Source organism: Octodon degus, unplaced genomic scaffold, assembly GCF_000260255.1.
Source record: "Octodon degus isolate 3935 unplaced genomic scaffold, OctDeg1.0 scaffold00190, whole genome shotgun sequence".
In the NCBI taxonomy this organism is placed as follows: Eukaryota; Metazoa; Chordata; class Mammalia; order Rodentia; family Octodontidae; genus Octodon; species Octodon degus.
Genome location: NW_004524766.1, coordinates 3,732,390 through 3,746,656, shown reverse-complemented (window position 1 = coordinate 3,746,656; position 14,267 = coordinate 3,732,390). Strand labels below are relative to the sequence as shown.

Genomic DNA, 14,267 nt, shown 5'->3' with positions numbered 1-14,267 from the left:
TCCCAGTGTTGGGGAAGCTGAAAATAGGAGGATCACTACAAGTCTAAGCTGAATAGTGAGACCCAGTATCAAATACATAAAATGATATTAACTTTAAATAAAAGAGCTGATTAAAAAAATTAAATGTGTTTTGTAAGCTACCCTGTAGTTCATGGTAGAGTGAGAATTTAGTTTTTAATCCATCGCCCAGGCTGGATGAGCTAACCACATTTTTATAGTGACTCTATTGTACATGTCATCTTGGTTTTTAAAAAAATCTTTGTGATATAGTCCTTCTAAACACTTTACATTACATTACAAGGTAGATCCCCACAATTATAAATTCCAAGCATGAGTTCTTTTTGAGGCTCTGAACATATTTATCCAAATAATTTTCCAAAAGAATTAATTAACTTTACATTGCTAGCCAAAATATAATGATAGATTCAACTTTCAAGTCATTTTTAAAAATTTAAACTATTTACATTGTTTCTTGTGTGAATTTTCTATTACATTGCTGAATTAATGGATATGATGTCAAATACTAGTGTCTGTCTTACTGATCTTTACATCCTTGATTGACTCAAGAGATTATCTTGTTGGACATTTGCATGTACAAGCTTTTTATACTTGCTCTACAGTGTCCAGCACAGTTTAGGGAACTTTGTACTCACTTCTCATAACCATCTTACAAACAGATATGAACATTAGTGACATTTTTGTACAGAAAGAAAATATTGAAGCACTGCTAATATTTTGATCTAGAATGTGCCCCCAATTCTCATGAGACTGGAAGATGCTTGGATCCTGGGTGCATTGTACTGGCCAATGGGTTTATCCATTGCTGAGTTCAGTGGCTGAATGTGCTTTCAGGAGGTGGGGCCTGATTAGGGATCAGTCCTGAGGGGCCTGAACTGGAAAGGTTTATTATTATTTCTCTTCACCTACTTTCTGGATAGCATGAGTTACACAGCTCTCCCCAACTATGCCCTAGCGCTTGCCATTTCTGTCTTGGAATCATTTGCCATGGACTCAACCCATAAAAGCTGTGAGCCACAATGTTGTGGGTGTCAGGTATGTTCCCCCAGTAACTGGAAAGGGACTATTGCAAACACAGGAGCTTCAATCATTTTCCCTGAACCACAGAGCTAGCAAGTTAGGTTGTCAGACACTGGCAAGCTTGCTCCAGCAATCACACATTTATGATATGAGCATCATGCAAGTATTTCCCAAAATCCACATTTTGTATTTTACTGAGTTTATTGCTACATACATTAACATTAGATTTCATATAGTTAAATGGATCTGCACCTTCTTTTAGGTGTAGAAATTCTTTCCAAGTATATTTTAGAGCAAACAAATAAGTGCTCACAGAAGTATTGTTGGGAGTAATTGATGGACTAGAAAATCAGCTGGAAGTAATTTGAAAGCCCACTATTGAGGTTTCAATAGATTGATACATTTTCACCCTGTTCTAGTACATTCAGTAATATGATGTGGAAACTATGCATTGACTCAATTTATTTACTACATTTTGGTAAATAAAATAAAGGATAGAACTGTAATCTCAACTGTGTTTAAAAACATACATTTAAATATATATTTACTTAAATATAATAATATATTGAACTCTCTCTCTCTCTCTCTCTCTCTCTCTCTCTCTCTCTCTCTGTCTGTCTTAAACACCTGAAGAGGCTAGATTTATAAGTGGTAGAGTGCTTATCTAGTATCACAAGACCTGGCTCAAAGCATTGGAAATAAAACTGCACAATTAAAATGGATTTGTGGTGAAAAAATAGTTTTTCATGAAAACTTGGGGGCCTTAACTCCAACTCTAAATTTCATCAATGCCCATGGCCCACTGACTAAAATCAAACAGTATCATTTCTTCTGTAAAGTAATAGTACTCTTTGCTAGAATAAGGAAATGCTCATGGCTTTGCTTGTTTTACCTGCAGTGTTCCTAAAATGTAGTATATCTGCCCCATATAAATTCCTGAGATGGTCTTTGTAGGGTTTTGCTAATGTAGCTCTTGGGAGATCTCTTTTTTCGCCTCTGGGGTCACATGTGAGCAACCCATTTGCTCAGGAGGCTGGGCCTTGCTCATAGGTAGACATCTCTAAGGAACTTCCCAATGTGCCAGTATTAATTCGGTAATCATTCTTAATTGTATAACAGATACACTTCCTTATCAAAGTTTGGGTTTAATCTCCATATAGGTTATATTGAGAAACATATTCTTAGAATATTATGACATGAACTTATTTTTTAAAATATTTTAATTAATTTATTTATTATTTAATTTAATGCAGGGTCTTTCTGGGAAGTTCAGACTTGTAGAGATCCTCCCGTTTCAGCCTTCCTAGTGCTGGGATTACAGGCATGCACTACCACGCCGAGTTTACCGGCCAATAGGGCATATAGTACTGGAGATCAAACTCAGATCCTTGTGCTTGCCAGAAAGGCACTTAGACCACTGAGCTATCTCCCTTGCTCAAGATATGAATTTATATTTAATAAACATTATACATAAAATTAAGCTTTGAAAGTAAAAAAAAATTGTTCATTGGTCACTATTGTTATTGTATTCTCAACTCTTTGATCATCATCTAAGATATAGGTAGATGCTCAACAAATATTGTTTAAAAAAACAAACGAACAGTCTGTTATATGCTACGTAAAGTAATATTTGGTAAAATAACCTGCTTACGTCAGGAGCAGGAAAGCTAATTGAGTTTTATTGTCACACACATCATAGACTACAAAACGAACATGCAGAGAATTTGAGTAAGTGACTTAGTTTTTCATGGTTGGATCTGGAATTCAAAGCCACATGGATTGGTTTAGAGTTCATGCAAGCAAGATATGAGTCCTTTTGGTAGGTAACACTCAGAGAGTTCTGGGAGGCAAAAAAGAGACTCAGAAATGCTTCGCACAGTTGTATCTCTGCTCCAATTTTTCATTTATATCTTTAGCAAACCTTCACTGCATACCTGCAGTGTTCCGCTTTGCATGCTGGGATTATACCACAATGGAGTGAAAGAGTCAGTGGCATTTTCAGCTCTAAATGGGAAGGGAAAAAAAGAAACATGTCAACTGGGAAATAAATGATATCATGTTGGAGACCATTTGGTGCTGTGTGGATGCCTCAAGGATGGGGATCGAGGTGGCTCTTCTGGGAAGAGGGTCCCGCCCTTGGAACACCTGGGACTGATTCATACAGGCAGGGCCAATTAACAGCCCTGAGTATTTAAAAATCTCAGCCAGTTTGTTTGAATATGATAAAATAGTCAGTGAACCCAGTGCATGGAGCACGGGAGAAAAATGGGGCCTAGACCCTAAGTCTGTCAAAGTCATTTTTATTTCTTTCAATTCTTGCAGCTTGCAAAGGAGTATAATGTAGAAAATTTAAACTGAATATAAAGTGACAATTAAAATCCTGAATGCCTCCACCCAAATGTGAGTTATTCCAGTTTTTAACAATAGTGAAAAATAAAACAAAGAAGAAAAAATATACCGCAATCTACTATTATAAAGCCTGAAAAGGATGAATTTAAAATCAGTCACTAGGGATCTTAGCCTGGCTATAGAAAGGTTGCTTAATGCTGGCATTGGCTTTCAAGAGAAATCATGGAATCTCCCCTCTGGAGATCATTTAAAATAGGATCGGATACATTTGCTCAGCACAGCCTTGCCTGAAAGCGCCACTGACCCCCCAAGGTCTTGCCAGTCCTGTGATTCTGTGATAAAATTAGATTCTTTCATTGGGCAAAAACAGCCCAGGGTTCATCATGCCAGCTGCAACCTGGAATAATTGGAAGGGCCTGATTTTGGAGGAGTACACCTCCTACAGCTGAGACAAGATGCAATTAACAGATCCCTAACCCTCTCGGATTTCATGCTGTACAGAGTACTTTGCTGGTTCCCAGCCAATAATGGCTGTGTCAGTGACACAGCAAAGTCAAGTGGTCTGATCCATGATTAAATAGTACATGTCTTTATTAGCTGCCGACCTTGCTTTGAACAGGATGGCTTCAAGAACTGCATACCTATTAGCTGATTCTTTGATCCTTGAAAATATAAAACAGATGAATCCAATCATGCGCTTTTACCTGGCTTCTTTTCCACTGTTCTCAGAGTGAAATAACTCAAGCTTCTATGCCACAAGCTAACCTCATTAAGACACTCAGCTCAACTGTTCAGATACTTAATCATCAGCATTTACCAATTGTGTTCTCTGATTTAACAATTCCTATTTTGGAAAAAAACATCATGCAAATGTTCCTTCTGTGATATTCTTATTTAGATGTAATTGGGCATAGAGATTAGAGCGCAGCACTAGAGTGACGGGAACCTGGGCTCGTTCTGGTTCGTTCTACTCCCCATATGTGAACTGGAGGATGTTATAGATTTGCCTGAGATTTGATTTCTTTATTTCTGTTTTAGGGACAGGAGCACTGTAACATAGCTCTTCAGAGATGATGTAATATCTCTTTCCCCTCATCCTGTGGCTTTGAAAGGAAACACTATGAGATATATTCCTTTCTTTGCATGGATCTGTGTTCACTTGTTCATATCCTTTCTCCCCACCTCTGCACACACCTGAATCCAGATGCACACTCCACACCAACAGAGATGCTCTTCGGCTTGCTTGTAGTGCCTAGAAACAGGCACAGGTGGATGTCCCTGGCACTTAAGTGTGGACTTAAAACATGGAGATGTCTCCTCTTGTAGAATTTTAATATGGGATCAGCATTCCATAAAATGTTCTCTGCTCTTTTTGGAAACTCAGAATATTTAGCTTCATCCATCAGTTCATCCTCTGGGCAGACTGAAGCCAAAAGGCAGAGAAAGTGGAGACTTTGAAGTTGTTCATGAGCTTGAATCTGGCTTTGTCAACAACAATGCATTTCTGGGTAACCGCTTCATTTATTTGATGGCCTTTCCATGTGAAATTTTCTGAGATCGACATTCCAATTACCATTGTCATTTGGTTGTGTGTGTGTGTGTGGGCGTCTGCGTGGGCCTGTGTGTCTGTGTGTCTGTGTAAGTACACAGCCTATTCCTTAGTAAGAGGTGTGTGAAGAAAACATATTTATGCTGTTAGATAGTCTTGAAAGTATCCTCATCCTGAGATTGTGGCATCTCAGGTTAACTTCATTTTAAATTTATGAAATCAAGAAACAGAGAGATCAAAGGCTGCATGGAATATTCCCAGGGAGGATCCTACTGCTTCCTCCTTTACCCCTTTACACTCGAAGAGGGTGAAAGTGTAGAACCCACAGGTTTGTTCCTGGGTCATACTTTTCTTTCTTTTCTTTCACAGTATGCTTCTCTTTATGCAAGCTTTACTTTGCTGCAATAGAATACTGGAGGCAGTTAACTTATAAAGAAGAGAGATTCTTTTTGGCACAGTGCATTTGGGGATGCAGCTCGAGGTCATATGGCACCACCACTCTGTACATCTGGGCAGCACAGATCATGGTAAGAATGTGCATCCCAGAAAACCTCTTACATGAGGAACGCAGAGCAGAGGGACAGGAGGAAGCTGGGGTCCCGCAGTCCTCATCCAGGGCACGTCTCCACCAGCTATGTGTATCCTGTACAGTGCCATTTCTTCAAGGTCCAGAGCAGCTCCAGTGGCACCCTGTGGGGACCAGGTCTCTGGCACAGCATGCCTAGCGGAGGGCACTGCCTGGGCATTGTTCCAGATCAAGTGTCTCCTTAGCTTCCCTCCTAGCCACTTTTCCTTACTTTCATCCTTCACTTATTTACCCACTATGTTCATATTTGGGCCTTAAGAATTTGCTAAGCCAAAATTGGGCAAGAAAGCAGCTCAAAACTCAAGATTCAAGTTTTGGAAAGGCCAGCAGCACAGCTGAGCTCTGGAACGCCAGATGTTAACACTGCTCTCTCCCATCCTAAAACTTAAACTGCGATGCACTTTCAGGACAAAAGCGTACCTGTGCACATGCTTGATTAAGTAGATCTAGCTGGTCCCCTTCTCCACAGTTTCACCTTGAGCCTCTGTTAGCTGTGTCCTGAAAACGTTAAATGGAACCTCCCCGAAGTTAACAACTCCTAAGCTTTAGGGGGCGGACCAGTCTGAGTGGCAGGATGACATCCTCCCGCTCCAGCCTCCTCACACAATGAATCCTCCTTCTCCCAGCAGCCTCACCCTGCACACGCCACCTGTTTGGTGGGTGTTTAGCAGCACCCAGTTAGCAGAGCTATTGTCCTGCTGTGACAATACTCATGTCTAAGTAACCCTTATTTTACCTACAGTGGCCCCAAGGTACATTAGTGGGATGGCAATTCAAATCTGCCAAAGAGAAGCAGTAAGTACTTTCTTTAAATGAAAAGGGAGAAAACTCATTTTAACAAGGAAAGAAAAAAAGTATGTGGAGACCCCCTAAGACATACAGGACAATAAGATATTTTTAATAAAGACCATAGTCATGTACATTTTATTCCAGGATACAGCTAATCCTTGCTCTGTTTCATTATTGTTAGTGCCCCATTGTGACTAATTTATAGACTAATTTATTTCAGCACAGGAAGCAGAGTCTAGAGAGAGTTAAATGCCATCCATGTGGGCAAGCATCCGCTGAAATTCCTGGAATGTGTCCCCTTGAAGAAGGTGGGGGACAGTACCAGAAAAAGCGTGACAGAATGAAGTGGGAGATCAGGGAAGGAGAAAGAAAGGGGGAAAGACAGAAAAAGGCTGGCAAGAAAAATGTGTGAAAACAAAAGGATGAATATGATTCTCACATTCAAAGTGGAAAGATACCTTCTCAACAGGTGTAACTGTTAACCAGAAAATACAGCTTAAGGGCAAAGTTTTTAATAATTGTTTTAATTTTTTTCAGGATTCAGAAATTAGATGATGATTTGACTGGGGAGTTGTTTTGAAAAGAGAAAATGAATAGTATGAAATGTCTAAAGCTGCTGATTGAGAGGCACAACAAAGCCAGATGGCGTAAATGCCATCTTTAGGGATTTTGTGGCACGAGACGCTGTGCTAAGAAGCGCCTCCTTTGTCCCAAATTCGGCGTGTCCTCAGCTCGCTACGTGGACGCCCTTCGCGCGCTCTACCCGAAAGCCTCTGTGGCTTCCTAACCGTTCTGGCTCCTTTTTAGCCATCTGCAGGATCTCACTGAGCTGACTCTGTTGCTTGTGTAGATAGAAGGGTCTCTTCCTCATGAGTGTGGCATATCTGCACCCTAGAAATTTAAGTTGCTGTTAAAAAGAAAGAGAGTGTATCTAAGTGCTGAATTTAGTTCAGCTTAATATTTAAGCTGCAAAGCAACTTGTATGGTGCAATCCACTCAGGCTATTAACAAAAACTGCAGCTTCTTTCAGTAATAGTGGAGAGGAATAGGCTTTCTTATTGACACTTCTTCATTTTTAAAGCAGTTATACATTGCTTTCTTTTCTTTAATTTTGAGAAACAGCAAAGAGACAGTTTCAAAACCGATTAATAGGACAGTTTCAATAATTAATACATTGCATACTGTTTTCTCAGCGGTTATCCATAGTACCAGATGCAGACATGATATCCTGTCCAAATACTATTAGTACAAATCTTTATTCTCATTGAATTCAGAGAAAGTAGCTGTAGATCTATCCTAACTATTTTGTATATACAGATACAAAATGATCCTTCATTTGTATCCCCATTTTTGGTTTAGTTTTGTTAGAGATGGGTATTCCATTGACATTTAAATATTGAGGGTGAATGAATTCAGCAAAATAATCCAATATAGCCAGTCCAGTAGTTCATAATATTAGTGGGTTATCCATAGGACTGGCGATGTCAGAAGTTGTTGACTTGCACCTTTCACAGCTCAGCATATTAATATGGCTTTATTTTATATACCTCATTTTTATACTTTTCTGCTGGATGGTTAAGACCAAGATAAGGCAAGACCTATATAACAAGAAATGTGACTTTTGTATCTGACAAGGTCAGTCAAGTCCCCTCAGGATTTATCCTGTTATCCTGTATCACAGTTTGCAGATTCTTTGTCATGATGCAGAAAAGAAGTCAGTAGCTATTGTGTAGGATTATCCATTTATATGGGTTAAACTTTAGTTTAAATTTTGAAAGATCATTCATAATTAGTTCTTAAATAATTCCGCTGCCGGACTTCCTCTCTGTCCAGGACTCAAACACAGTCAGACCCCACTAGTGTTTGTCCAATGAGCACTCTCACTTCTTCCTTACTCTGTGGCGTCTTATAGTAGTCACAGAAACGACACAAACCACTTCAAAGCGAAACATGACAGAATGCAGTGGAAAGAAATGCACTGGGTGTTGCAGTCTCCACATAAAGAAATGTGGCCAGGAGAATCCAAACTAGGCCGAGAAATAAGCAGGAGCAATGAGGGAATCCCGGGAGGATTCCTTTAAAAGAAGACTGGCAATTACGCAGCCCTCCCGGCCCTTCCATCTACCTCTTCTGTGGGAATACTGACAGAAGAACTGGCGCTCTAGCAGCTGCTTGGATTGTGAGTGGACACTGAAGCTTAAGGTCACACACTCAGGACCTTGGAGCAGAAAAATAGATTTTTTTGATGATTCTGTGGTGCCAATTACAAACCTGGACTGCCCACATTTCATTCTGTCTGATTGGAGCGAATGGATTTTGTTGAATGTTTCACCACTAATTTGGGCATTTTTCTATTGAATGTGGCTAAATTTAGTCCTAATTAATATAGAAAAATTAGGTGCAGGTAAAAAAATGAAATTTCTATGGCAGCAACAAGGAGTCATAGACTCAAATTTCATCCTGCTTTGCCTGCACAGGCGTATTCAGTCCCTGCTCGGATCCAGAGTCGCTCACTATTAAATCATGACAATGCTGGTGGGATCTATTTTGCTTCCATAAAACACTTCCATCTCCAATGAATAATTGAGTATTTGGAGCTGTTGTGAAAGTTCTTCATCTCTGCCTTTTTCCTGCTTACAATAGAAAGTCTTGATGAATTGATTAAGCAAAAATAAAAATGCAGTGAAGCAAGAATGCCGCAGTCACCTAGACCTGCGCTTAGGCGGGCCAAAGCGCGAATCTGAAATTTTAAACAACAAAACATCAACTGTACATAGGAAATCTGACCTGAAATGAGTGCCAGCCTTGTTCAATGATATGAGGACAGACCTGGAAGTAAGGCTGTCCAATGGGTTCTAATTCCAGCCCTGCCATCTAATTGTTATTTGTGCCTGAGTGGTAGCCTTTAGCTTATCTGTGCCTCATTAGCCAAATGGGGTAACTGACCCATAAGGAAAGGACGTGCTCCACGGCGGCATGTGGCACAGGTGAGGGATGTTGTGGAAGCCCACCCTTATGAAAACAGACACAGATTTCTGGAGCAGATGTGCCCAGCCATCCAGATACTGTATGTATACTGGAAACATTATCTGTTTTATATGAAGAGAATGTTTTGGGGAAAAACAATGATGCTCAAGAGCAGAAGATAGCTGCGCTTTTGTAAGATACAAAGGAGCGTGAGCAGGTTTTGCTTTCTCTCCTCCTGGTCATTAATGGCCAGGATAGCAAAGTAAAGTTGTAGTACCAGTTCATTTATTAAGTGAAAGTCATTCTTACTACATAATTAAAATAATGGTCCTGGGGCCAGCGAGATAGCTCAGTGGTCTAAAGCACCAGCTTAGGCAAGTTTAGGCAAGAGCACAGGGACCGCAGTTCAATCCCTGACACCAGATGCCATGTCAGCCCCGCCCCCAAGGAGGGCTGAGCTGGCTACAAAAATAATTAAATAAATATAAAAATAAAATAATGGTCCTGTAACTTCCCTGCAATTAAATAGAAGAAAATGGAAATTATTATTCCTGTTTTACTGATGAGAAGTTCAGAAGTGAGAAATACAGTAACTAAGGTCCTCCACAAATTCAACGGAGGAACTACAATCCAAACTCAAGGTTTTTAGCTGCAAAGTGTACTAGTATGAACATAGCATAAACTACCTTAAATGAGACTTAGGTAGGTAGGATGCAATTATCATTCAGGCATGACCGGGCATGATTACAAATGTGACAATTATTTCCTCTTTCCCACTAAGCTGTATGCTCTTCTAACCAAACATCTCAAATCCTCCCTCTCTCTGTCCTCTCCCCATCCCCTTCTCTCTCTCTTTCCCTCCCTCCCTCCCCCCCTCTTTCCCTCCCTCCCTCCCTCCCCCTCGTCTCTCCTTCTCTCACTCTCTCATCTTCTTCCATCTTAATGTCCAACCGAAGTTAAGCACTAGGTCTTTGACTTTCTTGGAAGAAGATACAGCTGAACAGGAGCATTTCAATGAAGATTAAAACTGCTGTTAATAAATTAGCAGTAGCCCAGGCTCTGAGTCATATACCATGGAATTTCCCAAGTAAATCTAAGAACAATGAGTCAAAGACTGTAGAAGACAGCAGACACATCTGTGCTTCACTCCTGGCTTCTAGGGTGTAGAACAATCTTAGCTAAATGAAAGGAAGCCAGGAAGTCTTGTGGAAGAAAGGGATTGCTTCAACGTAATTCTTTTACCTATTTATTGTCCAAGTACTGTTTTGAAACTCGAACATTTTTCCAACTTTCGTCACTCCATCCATCAGTACACCTAATTCGTGGTCTTGAATGCTTGAGATTTGAAACTTGAGACTTTTCTTTGACATTAGCTGTCAAAGATTCTAAGTCTCCAAAGGCCAAAGGAAGGTGACTTTTATTTGTTGCAACTACTACATTTTCAGGAGTGTTCTACTGCCTGGCCCAGATGTTGATCACTTGCTAAATTTAAAAATCAATGATACTTTGATAAAGAACAGTCTTACAAAAAGTGAAAAATCAGGACATGTTACCCAGTGGGACTCTCCCCTGCCTGAGATGCTGAAAAGCTTATAAATGCTAGGGACACTCCAGAAGGCTACTCAGTCTGTGAGCCCAGGTCGAGGTGCCACCTCTCTCGGAAGAGCGCTGAAATGCGCTGGAATGGCTTGCTCAGTGAAGACATGATCTTGCTCCACTAAGATCTAATGGCTCCAAAGAGTTAATGCAGCTCTTACTGGGGGCTGATTGTATACTTGGTAGTAATTTTGATACTAAAAACTGCAGTTTTCAATATAATCTTTTGTCTGTAGGATTAAGAACATCAACAGAAGATAAATATGTGTAGATTATATTATCAATCACCATTTGTTTAGAGTGGACCAAAAACGAAAAATGGTATTGCTGTGGTAGCTGTTTTCAAATAGAGTTAAGAGTGAAAAATCCTTGCATTATTCTGACCACAACCGCGCTGACTACCACAATGAGAAATCTTTTTTTTACAGTAGCTACACGATGTGCTCCCACACTACCGAGCTCTGTAAGTTTCCCTGAAGCAGATGGGAAGCCGCTCCTGCTCATGAGGGCATAACCCTTCCCGAGTTTCAGATCTGACAGGAGAGCTGTGTCAGCGCAGCTCTGTCGCTGGTGGCCCTGGAGCAAAGGGCTTCTGTCGAGGGGACCTGGAAGGAGCTTCTTGGGGATTTGGACAGGATAAAAATTCCCTCAAAAATGAGCAGTTATCTCACTTAGATCATTAGACTCTGCCAGCTTCTACTCAGGAAAAAGATTAAAAATCCAAATGAATCTAAATAAATTAAAGCGCTGGATGAAAAATGACCTAGAATAAATACTTCTTTTGTCCTCATGTGACTTTCAACCCAATGAACACAGAGATAAAGCTACTCAGCCTGGCCAGAAATCTGCTCTGTGAAAGAAAAGAAAACATTTGTTAATCCATTCGCCAGAAGTAGAAACACCATCACAATAATGCAGTGGAATTGTAATCTGTGTGTAGAAAACTCACGTTAACAACAGAAATATTTAGGCAGAGCTAGGATTAAAACCTAGTTCTTAATTCACAACCAGTTCAAGGTAGTAAATTATGTGCTGTGTTGTAAACTGCAGCAGATTTTCCAAGTTATTTCTTAATTAGCCTACAAAATATGTAAGTTTAATTATGAAGTTTAATTCAAACTTAGAAATTGTAAAAATGTACACTAAATATACAATGGGAAGGAAAAACTAAAACTAGGAAAAGGTCAGATTAAAGAAGGAGAAAAGATATATTTAGGGATATTTGCAGAACAGTTTAGATACTTGAACTGTTGATTTCTGCTGGTCTTTTGAAAAGAGCAGTTAATACTTTTTTTTTTCATTTTATCCTTTTTTCTTTTGAATTTCTTATAACGTTTTATTATTCTTTTATTTTGTTTTTTCTTTAAGCCAATCTTACACATTTATATCTGGTAAACTGAGCAACTAATTTGAAGATAACATGCAATACAACACTCATTGTTAAATTCCCAAGAAAAGAAAAAGCATATACAACAACAAATACATACTTAAATGGTTAGTATAATAAAATACAGTTACTAGCTTTAGGGAGGTTGTGAAGCACTTGCACATATTTAGTGGTGCTTATGTGACTCACTTCAATCCCTTTAAAACATTCTTTGGGAATATCTCCTATACCTGCGTGTGCAGCTTTTCATGACTCAAAACTTTATTCTGAAACATAGATTTAAAAGAAACTATGGATGTTTAACAGCTAAAGTTTGCAGAACAAAAATTAGACAACTAGATGGGCTGAAAGGATAGCCAATATTTTGGCCCTAGCCCTTCCAGCTCAGTGAGGACTTAGGACACAAGTGCTATGACATCCTGTAACTAAGTGATGTCACAAATTTACTGATCAAGGAGGTTTTGGGCCCACAGAGAAAAGTGATTGATGATGTTTAGTGTCCCTAAGGAGAGTCATCTAGAGAGAAAAAATTCCTTCAGACTTTCATAGAGAGCAAATTGGTCAAGCAATGGCCGTGACTTATTCACATGGCTGACACTGACAAAAGATCCACAAGGTGCTGTATGTGGTTCCAGGAGATTTGACTGACCTTGTCAAATACAAAAGTTACATTTTTAGTTATACAGGTAATGCTTTAACTTGGTCTTAACTATTCATCAGAAAAGTATAACCACAAGGTATAAAAAGTAAAGTCTCATTGCTATTTGTTTCTCAATGAAATTATTTTTTAAAAAATCATGATCATCTCTATAATACAATATACTACAAATATGAATAGGGTATGTATAAAGATGCATATAATATATATTGACAGAAAATAGTTTTGTGAAGATGTCTGAAAGAATACAAACATAATAAAATATAAACACTAAGAAAGTAAAGCTATATTAATATGCTGAGCTATAAAAGGCTCAAGTCAACAACTTCTGATAATTGCCAGTTGTGCTGATAACTCAGTACTATTATGGACTATTGGACTATATTGAGTTGTTTTGCTGAATTCAGGTATCTACACTGTTTGGACTGGCATCAAGTATGAAAAGGTCTTTTAAAGACTTCTCCAAATACAGCATCTCTAAGTACAATGGAACACCCATCTTGAAAAAACAAAACAAAAAAAGGATCTATGTTGGGAGCCATGGAAGCTAGGAAATTGATCAAATGTATGTAAGTGGGACTCAGTGCCTAAAGCAGACAAGCTACCTCAGTCCTGAGATAAACAATCCTGGTTTATCTGGTTCAGGACAGCTATTAGTCACTAGGCAACCATATGTCATGTGTTACTAACTTTGCAAAAGTATAAATAAAGGACAGTTTTGTTGTGAAAAAAAGAAAGAAAAAATATTTATATGTATATACAAGATAGTTATGATAGGTATACAGCTACTTTCTCTTAGTTTATTGACAAGAAAGTCTTGTACTAATATTGTTTAGACAAAATATCTTGTCTGTATCTTGTCCTTTGAATAACTATTAGGAAGACAATAATAAGCAATGTATTAATTTTTTTTTTAATGTGGAACACTTCACGAATTTGGGTGTCATCCTTGAACAGGGGCCATGCTATTCTTCTCTCTATTGTTCCTTTTTTAGTATATGTGCTGCCGAAGCAAGCACTAAAGTTGAGAAGCATTTTCTTTTTGCTGGCTCAGGCTGCCTTAAGGGCAGGCCTGGTACGGCATGTGGAGCTGGGGATCGAACCACAGTGTCCTGCACCTGACTGCATTTGGATAAGCATGCGCTTAACTAACTGAGCTAATCAGGAGGCCCTCTGCAGTGTATTAAATATTTTAACCGCCCTGCTCACTTATTTTGCAACTGTTTCATTGCTATTTTATCTTTTTTCTCATTAAAATGAAGAAAAATAATAAATAAATAAAGCAAAACCATAACTTCGCATGAAAATTTGAACACAAATAGTGATATGAACTCAAATGTAGACTGTA

General features: G+C 39.0%; 1 non-coding gene across 1 annotated transcript; it reads right to left on the bottom strand.

Annotated features, from left to right (window-relative positions):
- Nucleotides 1-13,831: 13,831 nt before the first annotated feature.
- Nucleotides 13,832-13,938, bottom strand: LOC111813477. Its single transcript, XR_002818723.1, has one exon. It is a non-coding gene; the product is annotated as a U6 spliceosomal RNA (small nuclear RNA).
- Nucleotides 13,939-14,267: the final 329 nt, after the last annotated feature.